Here is a 16,045-nt window from a genome sequence, read left to right as displayed (position 1 = left end):
GACACAGTGGAGGCAGTGGATGTTGCTGTGTCTGCATGGGTATGGTGCTTGTGTGACTGCTTGTGGGATGTATGGTGCTTGTTTGCCATGTCCACTCTTGTGTGTTGATGGGTGTGCATGCTGGTCTGATAGTGTGCTTGGGATAGGCTGAGGTACAGGGGATTGGGTCGGGGTGGAGGAAGTTGGAGGGGGGAGGCTGGACACAGGGACAATGGCTGTCATCAGTGCTGAGGCCAGAGCCTGAAATGCTCTCTGTTGGGCCGCTTGCCCAGAGTGAATGCCCTCCAGGTATGCATTTGTTGGTTGCAAATGCCTCTCAAAACCCTGGATGGCATTCAAAATGGTAGATTGCCCAACAGTGAGGGATCTCAGGAGGTCAATAGCCTCCTCACTGAGGGCAGCAAGGCTGACTGGGGCAGGGCCTGAGGTGCCTGGGACGAAGGAGATGCCCTTCCTCAGGGGTGAGCAGGCACGGGACACAGGCTGAGGGGCTGCTGGGAGGGCAGTGTTGGGTGTGGGGGGTGACGGCTGTACCTGTTGATGCGGTGGGCACAGAGGTGCCCGCCAGCGCAAGGGAGCTCCCATCAGAGGAGGAGTCGTTGTCCCTGGTGTATGCTCCTGTCCCCGTCATGGAGCTACCCTCTCCCTCCGTCCCACTGGTGGCTTCAGACTCCGTTGCTTCACCCTCCAGGGCCAAGTGGGTTGCAGCTTCCTCCTGCACCGGTGACACTGCTCCTCCGCCAGATGATGCTATTGCACACAAGAACAGGGAGACAAAACAAAAAGGGGGGGAAAGACAGAAGAAAAACATGTTCAGTGGATACAACACCACTACCGTTGGCGGACACAACACACAGGGAGCAGCCTTCTGCGTACCCCATGCACTAACAGTTCCTAGCAAATTCACATGCCCATGGGTTACGAGGCCTAAGCCCAATTGCTGCACACCTGGAAGTCACAAGAGCCTGACTAGGTGTAGATGGCTATTACCACTAGTGGGGTTGGGGTGCCACAGAGCCTGCCTAACAAGGGACCTTGCCTGACAAGTTCGCCCTGGCACAGGGGAACCCACTGCCCACCTCCCCCACCCAGACACCTCGTAATGCGTGCAGAGTCAGCTGAATGAGAGTGTACTCACCCTCTTGTGGCTGCTGTGATGCCCTCAAGCACCCATCCAACTCCGGATAGGCCACCGCCAGGATCCAGTACATCAGGGGGGTCATGGTGCGATGGGCACCCCTTCTACGCTGGGCCTCTGCCGTCTTCTTGCTCCAGCGGCACAGGTCCTCCCATCTTTTACGGCAGTGGGTGCTCCGTTTGTGGTAGACCCCAGGCTCCGGACGTCCTTGGTGATGGCACGCCAAATACCCTTCTTCTGATGGGTGCTGACCTAGAGGAAAGGTACAGGAGGAAAGGAAATTACTCACCCGTCCGGACTGTCATACTCATTGCCCACCAGTTCCCACCCATGCCCTGATGCACATACATTCACCATCCGCACATGCAGGCCTCAGCCCCCCCATGTATCTTCCATCCACACCACTCAAAACAGGCATTGCCCACGCAGCATGCTCACAGTGTACTCACCTGTTTGTCTGGAGGACCTTACAGTTGCGTGTACTGTGGGAGGACCCCATCCACTAGTTTCTCCAACTCCTCCGAAGTGAAGGCAGGGGCCCTTTCCCCAGACACTGTAGCCATCGTCGCTTCCAGACACAGGTCACAGCAGCACTTGCAGTGTAGGTCCTCTCCTGTTGAAGGTCAGGTATCAAGTGAGTGAACAGATAGAAAATGGCGGTCACGTCTGCAGCGGTGTGTACCGTCACCGCCGGCGTACATCGTCATTGTCTCCTGGGACCCATAGGGCCCAATGTTAACCATTGCTGACTTGCGCTGCGGTCTTCGACCGTCCACTGCGACAGTGTACGACGCCAGCGCAGTTACCTCATTTCTCCTTGTCCCACCTTACAGGTCAGGCAGCCGCCATTTCAGGAGGCCACATGGGATGGATAAAAACTGCGTCACACCTATCTAGGCCGGGAATACGGACAGATACCGGCACATTGCGAATTACCAACGTTTCAGCAAATAACACATTGTGATACCTCAGTGTTGGATGACCCTCTGCTCGCTGTTCTCCTCCACAGGGCACATCTGCTGGGGCAGGTGATGAGATGGCGGCATCCTCCGGTGTACAGACCCCTGGTGGACCTGTCAACAATGGAAGAGAGACACATCATAATCACATACAGACTTGATCGTGCAACAATCCTGAACTGTGTGCCCAGTTGGAGCCAGACCTGATTTCAGCTATCTTCCATCCCACAGGAATCCCCAGTCTAGTGCAGGTTCTGCCTGTACTCCTTTCCTGGCCAGTGGGTCTTTTCAAACAACAGTGGCCATGGCATCAGGGATGTCCCGGCCAATGTTCTCTAATGTGTTGCCAGAGTGTTATCTGCCCTGCTGAAACACATGCACAGCTACATTGTTTTCCCTCAGGTGGAGGATTTGCCCACAGTGAAAGGTGACCTCTATGCCCTGGGACATATCCCCAACATCATTGGTGCCATTGATGGTACACATGTGTCATTTGTACCCCCCGCAGGAATGAACAGGTGTACAGAAACCGGAAAAGCTACCATTCGATGAATGTGCAGATGGTGTGTTTGGCAGACCAGTACATCTCCCATGTGAATGCCAAGTATCCTGCATCAGTGCATGCCGCTTACATTTTGAGAAACAGCAGCATCCCTTATGTGATGGGGCAACTCCTGAGGCACCATGTGTGGCTAATAGGTGAGGCCAAGGTCCCAACACAGTTGACATAGGTATCTGGGTATGGGGTTGTCCCTAAGGGTTAGTGTTTGTCTAACAGTTGTCCCTCAACATTTGCAGGTGACTCTGGTTACCCCAACCTGTCATGGCTACTGACCCCAGTGAGGAATCCCAGGACAAGGGCAGAGGAACGCTACAATTAGGCACATGAGCAAACTAGGAGGATTATAGAATGCACCTTTGGCCACCTGAAGGCGAGATTCCGGTGCCTCCATCTGACAGGTGGCTTCCTATACTACTCACCGTAGAAGGTGTGCCAGATAATCGTGGCCTGCTGTATGCTGCACAACCTGGCTTTGCGATGCCAGGTGCCTTTTCTGCAGGAGGATGGGCCAGATGGTGGTCTTGTGGCAGCTATGGAGCCTGTGGACAGTGAAGAAGAGGAGGCAGAAGAAGAAGATGTCGACAACCGAAACAACATCATCATGCAATACTTTCAGTGAGACACAGGTAAGAAGATGTAACTGCTTCCCAAATCTCATACTATTGTTGGAGCTAGCATAAGTCTGTCATTTTCACTCAGTGTATGGACCCTGACTTGTTACTTTGGATTTCCATTTCACAGATCTATGTCCCTCTTTGTGCCCTCTGCTATGTTTACTGCTGACCTACAGCTGTGTTACATTGGTATGTGAACAAGTACATTGTAATTGCTATATTCCAGAGATTTTGCAATTACACATTTATGAAAGCAGAGACTGACTCCAGATTGTTTTGTGATTCAAGTGTGTTTATTTCTGTGCAAATAAGTGGAGGGGGTTGTAAAATGGGCTGGGGTGATGGTGGAGGAATGTCCATGGCAGAGTCCAGTCTATTTGTTTCACAGGTGCATTGTCCAATGGGGCATAGGAAGTGGAGCAATGGCAGTTTAAGGTGGACAGGGTGTCAAAGTGGGACAGAAGGGTGACATTCAGGGGAGTCTTGGCAATGTTCACTGTCTTGTTCCTGGATGTCAGGGACAGTTTGTGGGGTGGTTCTCCATCTGCAGGCGGTGGGATGCTGGTGGCATGTTGTTCCTGTGGCGGTGCCTCCTGTCCACTAACGCCGGTGGAGGTGGAGGGCTGTTCATCGTCCAGGCTAGTGTCAGGGGCCGATTGGTGTGCCACTGTGTCCCTCCTGGTGTTGACAAGGTCTGCCAGCACCCCTGCAATGGTGACCAGGGTGGTGTTGATGGACTTCAAGTCCTCCCTGATCCCAAGGTAGTGTTCCTCCTGCTGCCGCTGGGTCTTCTGAAACTTGGCCAGTACCGTGCCCATGGTCTCCTGGGAATGGTGGTAAGCTCCCATGATGTTGGAGAGTGCCTTGTGGAGTGTCGGTTCCCTGGGCCTGTCCTCCCCCTGTTGCACAGCAGTCCTCCCAGCTTCCCTGTTATCCTGTGCCTCTGTCCCCTGAACCATGTGCCCAATGCCACTGCCCCCTGGTCCCAGATCGTCCTGTGTTAGTGGGGTTGCCTGGGTTCCCTGTAGTGGTGGACACACTGCTGATTGACGTGTCCTGGGGACAGAGGGATGGCCCGCTGGGTGGGTGCTGTGGTGGTGTTTCCTGAAGGGGGGAGGTTCAGTGGTGGTTTGTGACTGTGTCGGGGGAACCGACTGTCCCGAGGTCCCTGATGGGCCCGGCTGGTCATCTTGATCTAGGCGTGCAGAGCTGCTGGCGTCACTGTGGGCCTCTTCTGTGGGGGGACTGGAAATGCCTGGCACCTCCTGTCCAGTGATGTTGGGTAGGGGCACTGTTGGGGTGTAAATGCATAGTTATTGTATCTGAGTGTGACATCTTGTGTACTCCTGTGCTTGCATTATTGGCTTGGCCCTTGTGTGATTGGTGATTTTGGGGCATGGGTGAGTCTCTCTACTGGACATTCTTTGGTGATGAGTGTCCATGCATTGGTGTTACATGCAGGGCTTGGTTTTGGGATGTGTGAGTTGTGTTAGAGGGGTATCTGTGGGTTGTTGAGGTGATGGGTGTGAGGGTGAGGCTGGGAGTATGTGATGGCATGCAGGTGGGGTGGGGAGGATAAAGTAGTAAAGATTTGCCTTACCAGAGTCCAGCCCTCCTGCTACTCCTGCGAGGCCCTCAGGATGCATGATTGCCAAGACTTGCTCCTCCCATGTTGTTAGTTGTTGGGGAGGAGGTGGGGGTCCACCGTCAGTCCTCTATACAGCAATATGGTGTCTGGATTCCACGGAACGTACCTTCCCCTGTAGGTCATTCCACCTCTTCCTGATGTCATCCTGTGTTCTTGGATGCTGTCCCACTGCGTTAACCCTGTCGACAATTCTGCGCCATAGCTCCATCTTCCTTGCAATAGATGTCTGCTGCACCTATGATCCGAATAGCTGTGGCTCTACCTGGACGATTTCCTCCACCATGACCCTGAGCTCCTCCTCAGAGAACCTGAGGTGTCATTGAGGTGCCATGATGTGGTGCGGGTGATGTGTGAGGTGCTGTCTGTTGTGATGTGTGAGGGGATGTGTTGGTGTGTGTTGTTTGAGATTTGTGGATGTTGTATGAGTGATGATGTTGTGTGTCTGTGGATGCTGGTGTTGTGTTAGGTAGTCTCTCTCTCTGGCCATCTTTCAAATTTTTGGTTGCAAGGGTTTGTGGGACATGTGGGTTTGTGCTTTATATTGGATTGGGCGTGTGGGTGTGGTGTGTGTATGTGTATCAGGTGTGTGTATTTTGAATTGTCCAGTGTGGTTCTGTTTTGTTAGTGTGTGTGCATTTTGAGCGCGGCGGTGTGTTCCGCTAATGGCTTACCGCAGTTGAAAGACCGCTGCGTTGATTCGTGGGTCGTGATACTGTGGGCGTATTCCTGTTGGCGTGACGGTGTAGGTTTTGGTATCACCAGATTATCACTGACGTTTGGTGTGGGGGACTTGTGTGGGTGTCTGTATTGTGGCAGATTCTGAGCTGTGGGTCGTAATACCTGTAGCGGAATTCCGCTGGTGCAATGGTATGTTGGCAGCCTTCTGCACGGCGGAAAGCGGGGATTTACCGCCAGGGTTGTAATGAGGGCCTAAGTGTCTACCAATGATTGTGTTCTTCTGTGGTGCACACAGTGAGCCTGCTAAGCCCCATTTCAGACTTGATACTAGGTGCCAGTTTTTCACAATAATTTTCTTGAAGCTATTTGTTTAGGGACAATATGTGGACACGCATTCTAGCATGTCCGATGTTGGTTTCTCTTTCATTTCTAAGAGGCATTCCTTTGGGGTGTACTATGCCTGCCTGAGTGAGTATTTTAGGAGTTTTTCGGATACACTTTTTCCTTCAATTTCTCTTGTAGAATAGCAGAATTCTCAAAATAGTCCTCTCCTGTTGAACAATTATGTCTTATCTTTAGAACTTGCCCATAGGGCAAAGTTTCTCTAAAATTTTGGGGGTGAAAGCTTATAAGTGTAAGGCATTATTCATGTCTGTTGGCTTCTGGTAGGCTGTTGTAGTTAGCTGGCCTTCAATTACTTTTACTTGTACATTAAAAAATGTCAGTGTGCTTTCCTGTTTAGACATGCTGAATTTGATGTCTGGGACTCTATTGTTCAACCAATTATGAAATTGGTTGAGGGATTCTTCATTTCCAGTCCATATACACAAATGCAATCTATGTATCAGAGCCATTTTGTTATGTTGTTATGAAAAGGATTGTTATGGTATATACATTTTTCTTTATACAATGCCATGTACAATACCACCATTTCCGGAGCAAAAGAACATCCCATGGCAGTCCCATTTATCTAAAGGAAGAAGTCCTCTTCAAATTAAAAGTAGTTTCTTTTTAGTGCCAGAATTTCTAATTTTAAAATGGATTGTTTGGGACTCTGTGTTGTCTGTCTGGGTCTTGCCTCTAAATAAAATCCCACGGCCTCAAGACCATAGTCTTGTGGTATTTCTGTATTTAGGGAAACCACATCAAATGTTGCCAACAACTGTGTACTGGAATCGAATTGGAGCTCATCAATTTTATTACTAAAATCCATTGTGTCCCTTATATACGATGGTACCTCTTTTATGCATAGTTTTAAGAATGTATCCACACATTGTGAGATTGGTTCCAAAACAGAGTCACACCCTGAGACGATCGATTTTCCTGGGGGATTTCTTTCATTGTTATGTATCGTTGGTAAGAAGTTCATGACTGGATTTATTTTTTTCAAAAAGTTGTATCCTTTTGGGCCAATTTAATCGCTGTCAAGTGTTTCTCGTAAAATTACCAAGAATTCTCCTTGGATGCTCCTAGTTGGATCTGTCTGTATTTTGCAGTAAAATTATTTGTCTAATATTTATCTGTGTCCCTCCTTGATGTAGTTTTCTTCGGACCAAATCACTACTGCACCACCTTTATCCGCATGTTTGATGACAATTGTTTTGTCATTTTTAAGATCTTGTAGTGCTTTTTGTTAATCTTTTCTTATGTTCTTTTTACAAAATTCACTTTAATTTTTCAGTTGGCTTATGGCAGAAAATACTGCTTGTTCAAAATCTAACATTTCTTTTGGAATAGTATTTTGTGGTGGGTTAAAGTTTGATTTGTTGCATAGACCTGATTGTTCTTCAGCTTGGTGGATTTTGCAATTGGAAAAGAAGACCTTTAAGTATTTTTTTCTGAAGAATTCAATAGCCTCGTTTTTGTGGCATATGAAATCATTGTGTACTGAACGGACAAATGATAGCTCAAGTTCCAAAAGATAAGTTTTCTCAACTGTAAGGATCATTGGTGACAAATTAACAACTGATGTTTACATTGGTTTTTGTAGTACTGTCATCTCGTGTATATTTCCCATGGTTGATTTGTAGCTCTGTATCTTCCTCTTGATCTTTGCTCACCTCTCCATAAAAAATAACTTTCCCTTGTGTTTGTATTTTGATTTGAAGGTCCTTCTCCAGGGTCTGATTTGCTGTTTACTCAGAAGATGAGGTTTCTGAAAAAGTAAGTCATTTGTTTTTTTATCTTCCTTGGTACTCAGAGAGCACTCTTCTTGATTCTTGTCTAGTGGAGAAATCTTCCGTCAGATAATGGTGGACCCTTTGGTCATTTCTCTGCTCTGATTGTTCACTGTGTCTTGCAACTTGTCTCCAATACATGTCTGGGTAGGTGGTAGCTACACTTTGTGCACTCCCCCTAGACAACCACAAATACAGGAAGGGTGGGTGTGACAGAGAACACATCTGCATTCTGAAAGCTCTTCCTGGGCAGGAAGAGGGAGGGGAAGCTGACACACTTCAATAGGCAGCGTCCTCTGCCACACACAAAGAGTGATTATCCACTACTGGAGCAAAAGCTGGGGCAATAGGGGGATCTGTGCACTTCAAGGAACTGTTTTGAAGACACCCACACTTCAAAGGCACATTTGGGTATAAGTTCTGGGGCTTTGACCCTACCAAGACATTACACTACCGGACCTGGGAAGAGGTCTGCTTGAGTAAGGACTCCAGCACTACAAGGATTGCCACTCTACCTGACTGTTCTGAGGAACTGCTTCACTGCTTCACTGAGCTGCCCCTGCTGATCTCTTTCCTGCTAAGTACAAGGACTGGACCCATCTCAGTTGGACCTGGAGTGACTCCAAGAGCTTACTGACTGGCCTCCTGTTTTCTGCTGTCTCAGGGACACAAAGGACTTCTTCCACTCACCTGCTAAAGCTCCTGGATCCGGCTTCAGTCTGCTTCTGAACCCCAAGAGGCACCTCACCAGTCCTGGGCCCTTGGAAGTGGCCTTTCTGTTCTTTTTTCTCTCCAAATTGAGCTTTCGGGCTTATCATGAATACGAATGGGCCCATTTTCACTGGAACCGCGTTAATCACACAAAGGAACAGAGCAAGTGGCGCAATTTCATCTCTTCACACAGCAGCATCGCTGCTTGGGACCATGAGGCTCCATCCCATCCGTCTGCGATACCCACTGGCACTTTTCACTCTTCGTATCAAACTGAGAAGGTAAAACTTCCGCGAGACTTGCTCCATCGCTCCATCGCTCCATCGCGGGCAGCTTGACTTTGTGGATTTGACCTAATCCAGTGTGACCAGATAGCCCCGGTTGGGATTTTTGACTCCTAAGAGCTATTTTTAGTTTATTCTTTAAAAGTTAATTTTCCCACCTCTACTCATTGGATTTTGTTGTTTTGGTCTCATATTCCCTACAGGGTTAGCACCTGTGCATGTGCACACAGCCTTCACCGAGCACCCAGAGTTTATCTGAATGTGCTCAGATCGTTCGAGGCATTAGGAGAGAGCCTGCTTTTTGCTAGCAACTCCTCTTTCAAAATGACGATCAGTGTGCACTGTAGATGTTCTTCGAGGAAGATCAGGGGATCAAGCTGCGAAGGGGATCAAAGGTGTTGGACCACTGTGGTGGGAAAAAGCTTCACAGTAGCCTTGGCATGCAGAGCACAGAGGAGGCCTACTGAGGGTCCCAGCAGGTGGCTTTAACTTGCACAACCTGTTTCACCATTAGTCTGGAGGTGAGTGAATTTTGTACGTTCTGCATCCTCCTCCATAGTGTGACATGGAATATAAATTGTCCTTTTTTTCTAAGACATTAAAAGGGACAGAACTGTGAAGTGCGAGTGTTTATTCATGAATGTCAGCAAGAAGGAGATGCAGTTAGAGTTGCCATCTTCCCAGGAGAAAAACATTGGTCAGTTGTTGTTGTTTAAGAGGCTGCAAGGCCCGTACATGACACTAAGACTGTATACAAAATGTAATGTACTCATTTTTAACATGGCTTTTCTACCTTTGTTACCTTAATTATTAGTTAGGGATCATTAACTCCGCTGTAGTACACATTTAAAAGTGTTTGCTATCAGTCGCGGCTCGCTTCCCTTTTGAGGAGGTGGTGGGGACGGGGCACGGGGGTAGGTGGTGTGAGGGAGCAGGTCTTAAAATTATTATTTTTTAAATTACCTGCTCCTTGCGCGACGCTCCTCTCGTGCGTCTCCTCCCTCAGGCACAAGCTCACAGCCTGTTCTGCTGCCAATCCTGGCACTGCTCAAAGCAGCGTCAGGATTGGCTGGGAGCACCCTGGCTGAGCACTCCCAGGCCGACTGGGAGCCTGTGCAGGCTTTATCCAGCCCAGCAACTGTGCTGCTGGGCTGGAGAGAGCCTACAGCGCATGTGTGTTTAGCCGGCCAGAGACAGCCTGCCAAACACACTTGCGCACTGAGGGGTGTGCGCAGTGCTCTCCCCTCGGTGCCCGTCACCCCTGTGGCCCCACCCCTTACACCACGAAGGGATAATAAACCTAGGGCCAGATGTATCAAGCCTTTTTGCATTCGCAAACGGTGTGAATGCCCGTTTGCGAATGCAAAAATGCCTTTCAGTATTTATGAAAGGCATTCGCAACGCAAATTTAAGGAATCGCTAAAATAGTGATTCCTTAAATTTTCGAGCCCGTTTAGAGAATCGCAAATTGCGATTCTCTAAATAAGAAATCGCAAATAAGGAATCCTTATTTGCAATTTCTAAACCACATGTATCATGCAATTCCTTAATGCGAATTGGGCATTAAGGAATCGCAATTACCACTAAGTAGAACTTGGTGGTAACCATGTGCAAATTGTAAAAATGCATTAAAAATGCATTTTTTAAATTGGCATGTAACGCACACATGCCCCTTTGGCATGTGTGTGCCTTACATGTACAAAAAAACTTTTTGGGGTGCAGCTGAGGGGGGCCTCAGGCCCCCAACACCATGGGGTTTTGCAATTCCAAAATTTCGAATTCCAGTTGAGAATTCGCTATTTGGGAAATGCAAAAAAATCGCAAATATGGTGCGAATGGGGGCTGTATCGCTATTTGCGATTCGTTAATAGCATTTGTGATTTTTAAGAAATCGCTATTACCGAATCGCAAATATGATGCATAGCATTTTGCGAATCAGAAATAGCAATTTCTTAAAACTCGATATTACCGATTCGCAAAAGGCTTTTTTGATACATCTGGCCCTTAGTTTATTGTCCCTCTGTGGTGAAAGGTTTGCAGTTGCTGCTGCTGGCGGGGTGGCGACGCTCCTCCGCCCTCATGGAGGAGCCGCCCTCTATTTGCTATTTATAATGGCTACTTCAGGTTGTGCAGAGAAGGGCTACAAATAACAGCTTTAAGTGATTTTGCTTATTTTTGTACAAGTCAGGATTTTAAAATGCAACTGGTGCTAGTAAAAAAACAACCAGGTGGCAACCCTACCTGCACTACATCATGCATCCTGGACAACGAAAGTGCATCACCTGAACATTACATTGTACAGTATTTATGACGCATACCCAAACCCCAATGAGGCACTGAAGCACTTAAATTCTACTGAGAATTATAAAGAGCTTCACTGAATGGGAAGGGCTAAGCAATGTGTTGTAATATAGCCCCTGGTCAGGGCACCTAGAATTATGCAGCAGGAGAGGGCCAAATTTTGCAGGAGGGTTGACTAAATTATTCAGCACAAAAAGGCAATTTATGCAGCATAATGCTACCACATCCTGTGGTAGTATTACTTCTATAATTTGTCATGCTTAGGTGAAGCATAGCGGCACGCAAGGGCTGCTTTTCTGACATGTTGGTATGTATCTGGGCTTTTAACTACGCCCACCGCACGCCCATCACTATCACTCGTTTATGGGATTGCCTTTCAAAATTCCTTTATTTTTGTTCTTAAATGCTTACGTTTGTCCCTCCTTTGGAGGTTTAGTTACCGTCTTGGACATCGCCCCTGTTACATGGCTAATTGCACTTTTGCTGATACGTTTGACTGAAAGTGAACTTCTTTTTCCTTTTGTGTGCTGCCTCATGCAGATGCTGTGGCGCTTTGAATCAGCTCGCTTATGTGAAACTGTATTTCTTTTCATTTTTAATCTATGTGGCAAGAAAAGTCCGGTTAGGAGTTTACAGCCCTAATAGCTCTAACTCGAGCAAATGCGAGACCTATTGCATTGCAAATGCTTCTTTCACTTGTTAACACTGTTTGGTCACAAGTTGCACCTCATTAATAGCGGTTTAACATTAGCATTTAGCACTTAACATTAAACAACCAAAGGGTGACCAGTCAACCTTTGCAAATAACCTTCCACTGTGCGGCGACACGTCTTGTTGCACATTTTTGTAATTTTTGAACTATAAACTTACTTTTTAATGTTAAAATCTGCAGATTATAAAGCAGATGATGGATTATTTTGCAAATCCATAATTATGCGAAAAACTCATTCAAGTACCCCTGCCCTTGACTTAGAAGTCAGTAACCAGCGCTCAGTTAAGGGATTTGGCAGGGCAGGGAGTTTGCTTATCACTTGGTGAGATGCAGAAACAGTTGACAACCTAAATTATTCACTGACAGCCCTCTCCTGTTTTAGGTTACTCACTGCCTCCCATCCCAACCAATCCTCTGAATCAGGCCGTCTTTGTAGCCATTAAAATCGTACTCCCTCTTTTTTATTCATATATGTTAATTCTGTTAACTTTGGGGACAGCAAACAGTAATGTATTTCAAAGACATAATTGTTTCTTGAATGAGCGACTACATGCCAGATAACTGAAGGTATTTTATTACCAAAATATTAGAAAGCATGAGAACAGCACAGGAGCAAAGGGTTTGAGTTTTTAAAGATTTTGTTTCAGTTATAGTAATTTTTAATTGTATTGTTCTTCAAAGCAGTATTGATTTGAGGTTCAAAGTAAAGCCATGTTTGTTTCCATTACCAAGGGTGGCTCCTCTCACAGTTGGACTGGGACAGAAAATAGTGCCCATCATTATTGAATTAGATACCTAAAAATAATTCCCAGGTTTACAAATTGAGGCAGTTTTTAACTTTTAAGGGCACGCTGTACAAGTGTTTTGTAAGATATGGAAGACTATACGGATGTTAGCTTGCTGCAGGCAATAGTTTTTTAATATCAGTGAACTCAGTAGTAGAAAATGGCCCACCAGTGGCCCACCACACCATAGAACATGCCCAAAAGCAGCCAGAAAACTGGCCCAAACACTGACCTGTAAGGCCAGCTCATCGAGTTGTTCCTGATTGCCCTGATAAGCCAGTCAAAACCTGGTTCCTTTTGTAAATTAAGGTAGCTCTATGTCAATTTTATTGCAAAATGCAAGATCACCCATTTTGCTTGTGGGACCCTACATTATTATGTTCAAACCTCTAAGCATAGTGGGGAAGCGAATTGGGTATGCAAATTATAGCTGTGTACCAGCTGCATGCCTGCTTGTAACATTGACTGTGCATTATACAGAGGTAGAAATATCAATTCAATTGTCATTGGTTTGTACATTACACCCAATCTGAGAGGGTCTGTTGCTTTGTGTCTGTTTAACAACTAATAATATACTAAGGGGCGTATTTACAAGAAAGTGGCCCATGGGTCCTGATGCACCACTTTTTTTGCATCCCCCTGCACCTCCTTTAGGACGCCATGGTTGTGCTGTATTTACACTATGGTGCACCATGGGCATGGTTACCACAACAGCGCCAGCATTTTTGGGGCTGTTGTGGCACTTTGTTGCACTAGAGCCCAAAATGTTGGTGCTAGCGCAGCAAAGAACAGGGAGGCTCATAAGCTAATACAGGAGCGTCACTTTAACGCCTGGTGTTTGAAATGACGGAAAAAATGGTGCAGTGAAATCTTGTAAATTTCCCTGAGCCATTTTTTTGGGCCTCCCTGAGGGGGAATGCCCTCATTGCATACATTATGCCTGGCGCAGGCATGATAAGGGGAAAGGGGCATCAGAGTGGCGCACTGCATGCAGTGCGCTACTTTGTAAATAGGGCTACAAAAATTGCCTTAAAAATATTTATGCAGCAAAATTCCACTTTAAAAGTAGGTTTTGCTGTGCTTTTATCAGATTTTTTTTGCAGTCGCTTAGGCTGGTGGCTCTGGCATGCTTGGGGCCACTGGATATAAAAGATATAAATGAGAAAGGACAAAGACCTCACTCTCAAGCACTGAAGGTGACAAAGAAAGAGTTCATTTTCTGGACAGAGGCTGTCCTGTTTACATAGTGAACATTTAGAGTATGAAGGGAAGATTCTTCAACTGAGATTAGATTTGTTAAGAATACAAGTAGAATTATGTCTTCTGAGAAATGGAATCTGCATTAAATTTTCAGGAGCAATAAAGTACTTGGCCTAAAGATCACGTTATCTGGAATAAATCTAAAAAAAGGTGGGGTTGAAATTAAGCCCCCAATTTCACCATTCCTTCTTCCCGAACAGGAAAATGGAGACACACTATTGCCCCCACTCCTCGCCTCAAAGTCATTCCAGTGTCTGGTGTATGGTTTTCAAGTTGATGATCTCGTTGATTGCTGAATACTTCTTGGAAAAACCCTGGGCAATGAGATTCATCCCCTCAAAAGGTATATCCCTAGATTTAGATGCTTGATGAAGGCCGGTGAGAGGAGAAAGAGTCTTAGAGAAAAAGGATGGATCGGATACAGGCTATGAGCAACTACTGACACTGGAAGCAAGATTGGGAACAATAGCCTTCTGGATGACTCCAGAACCACCAGAAGAACTTCTGCATGATAATCGCGGATCACCACCCAGGGAATCATCTGGAACCAAGGAAAGCAGTACAAAACACCTGGAGGCCAAGAAATCCCTTTGACGTCTATTGCCTAAGCTTTATGGGAATGAACCAGACTGCAGAAGTTGGAAGAATGGTGCCCTTTCCGTCTGAAACAGACCTAGCCAGGAGAGGCCAAATCTCTCTTTGTTTGGATGATAGCATTGTTTCCTGAGCTGACTATCTGTCATGGGTGTGGAATTCCCTAAAACTTGCTCCCCATCTACTCATGCTATCATCAGTTGTCACAACCATCATGGAAGGAGATGTCAGTTGGAAACAACTGTTTAGATTTGAATGGTCCAGCCATAATTGAAGACTGTTTTGAATTTCCAGTCACTGGAATGAGAGCCTCGCAGTCATCTGATCCTGGATTCCAAAATTGCAGCAGATGGTGAAGATGACCCCATGGCAAGATTGAGAGAGAGGAAGACATCTCTTCTTGACTTCTGGATATCTTCTTCCACCTTAGAAAGAGAGGAAGAAGCTATTAGCCAATCATTCAGGTATGGTATACTTGAATAGCTGATAATCGTAAGATACCTACCATAGGAGCTAAGAGCCTCGTAAAATCTATTGTTGCGGAAGCAAGACTTAAGGGTAACACTTGGAATTGAAAATGGTAATTCTCCCCTGCAAACTGAAGGAATTTCTGAAAATGTGCATGGATTAACACATGTAATTACTGCAACCTTGTCCAACAGAAGCTGAATCCTCACTAATAGAGCTATCTGACGGAAAAGATAATGAGAATATTGCGGAAAAGATATTTGGTAACCTCTTGCAACAATATCCAGAAGCCATGCATGTACAATCGGTGCCTGCCAGATTCAGATTTTTTTGAACAGTAAAAGATGCTCCCCAACTGGGGCTGATGAAGCAAATGATTTAGGGAGAGGAGGAGGGGATGAAGAGGAAGAAAAAGGATGGAATTGGGTTTTGTCTGCAAGAGGGGCACCCCGGCTGTGGACCTTACTTCGAAAGGACTGGTTATTGCCAGGGAAAGTTCCAGGTGTGAAAGCTCTCTGGGTTCCAAAACCATCACCTCTAGACAAAGATCAAACTGGTATCATTAGTAGGGGAGGGTGGAATATTCCATTCCACCTGCACATTTGGCAGAATTTGGTGACTCCATGTTACACTTGTAATGTGGAGTTCTGGCCAAATTCCACCAATCACTGTGTGGTGGACTTTTTTCTTGCATGAGGCTCCAGAATGGAAAGTTGGTGAGCGAGATTTGGCATCCCTTAATGTGATTATCAGTCGCTAGGAGGACATTCAATGAGATTTTTCTAATACAAGCGATCACGGCCAGCCGCAAGCATTCACGGTCAGAAGGCTGCTGCTCGAGTGGAAAATCTACTTCAGCTACAGCAAAATCAACTCAAGTAGCTTCTCCCTCTGGCGCACCATGTGGTGCTGTTCATACTGATTTCTGATTGTGGATCATACTACCGTCACTAAATCACTTCGTGAGCAGAGCAACATGCCTATTTCTTCCAATTGGTGGAACTCTGCAGAATCCCATGAAGTTTTTATGTAAGATAGCAGAATTACACAGAGTCAAAGTCCGCAAGTTCACCCACTCGAGTGAGGCCTACAAAGAAGTGGCAGTATAAGTGGGAAGGTTAAGAGATGCTCTTTGTAACAGAGCCCAGGTAGGG

The sequence above is a fragment of the Pleurodeles waltl genome, chromosome 7 (genome assembly GCF_031143425.1).
Source record: "Pleurodeles waltl isolate 20211129_DDA chromosome 7, aPleWal1.hap1.20221129, whole genome shotgun sequence".
Classification (NCBI taxonomy): domain Eukaryota; kingdom Metazoa; phylum Chordata; class Amphibia; order Caudata; family Salamandridae; genus Pleurodeles; species Pleurodeles waltl.
The sequence above is the reverse complement of the archived record's forward strand: the minus strand, read 5'-3'. Positions refer to the sequence as shown.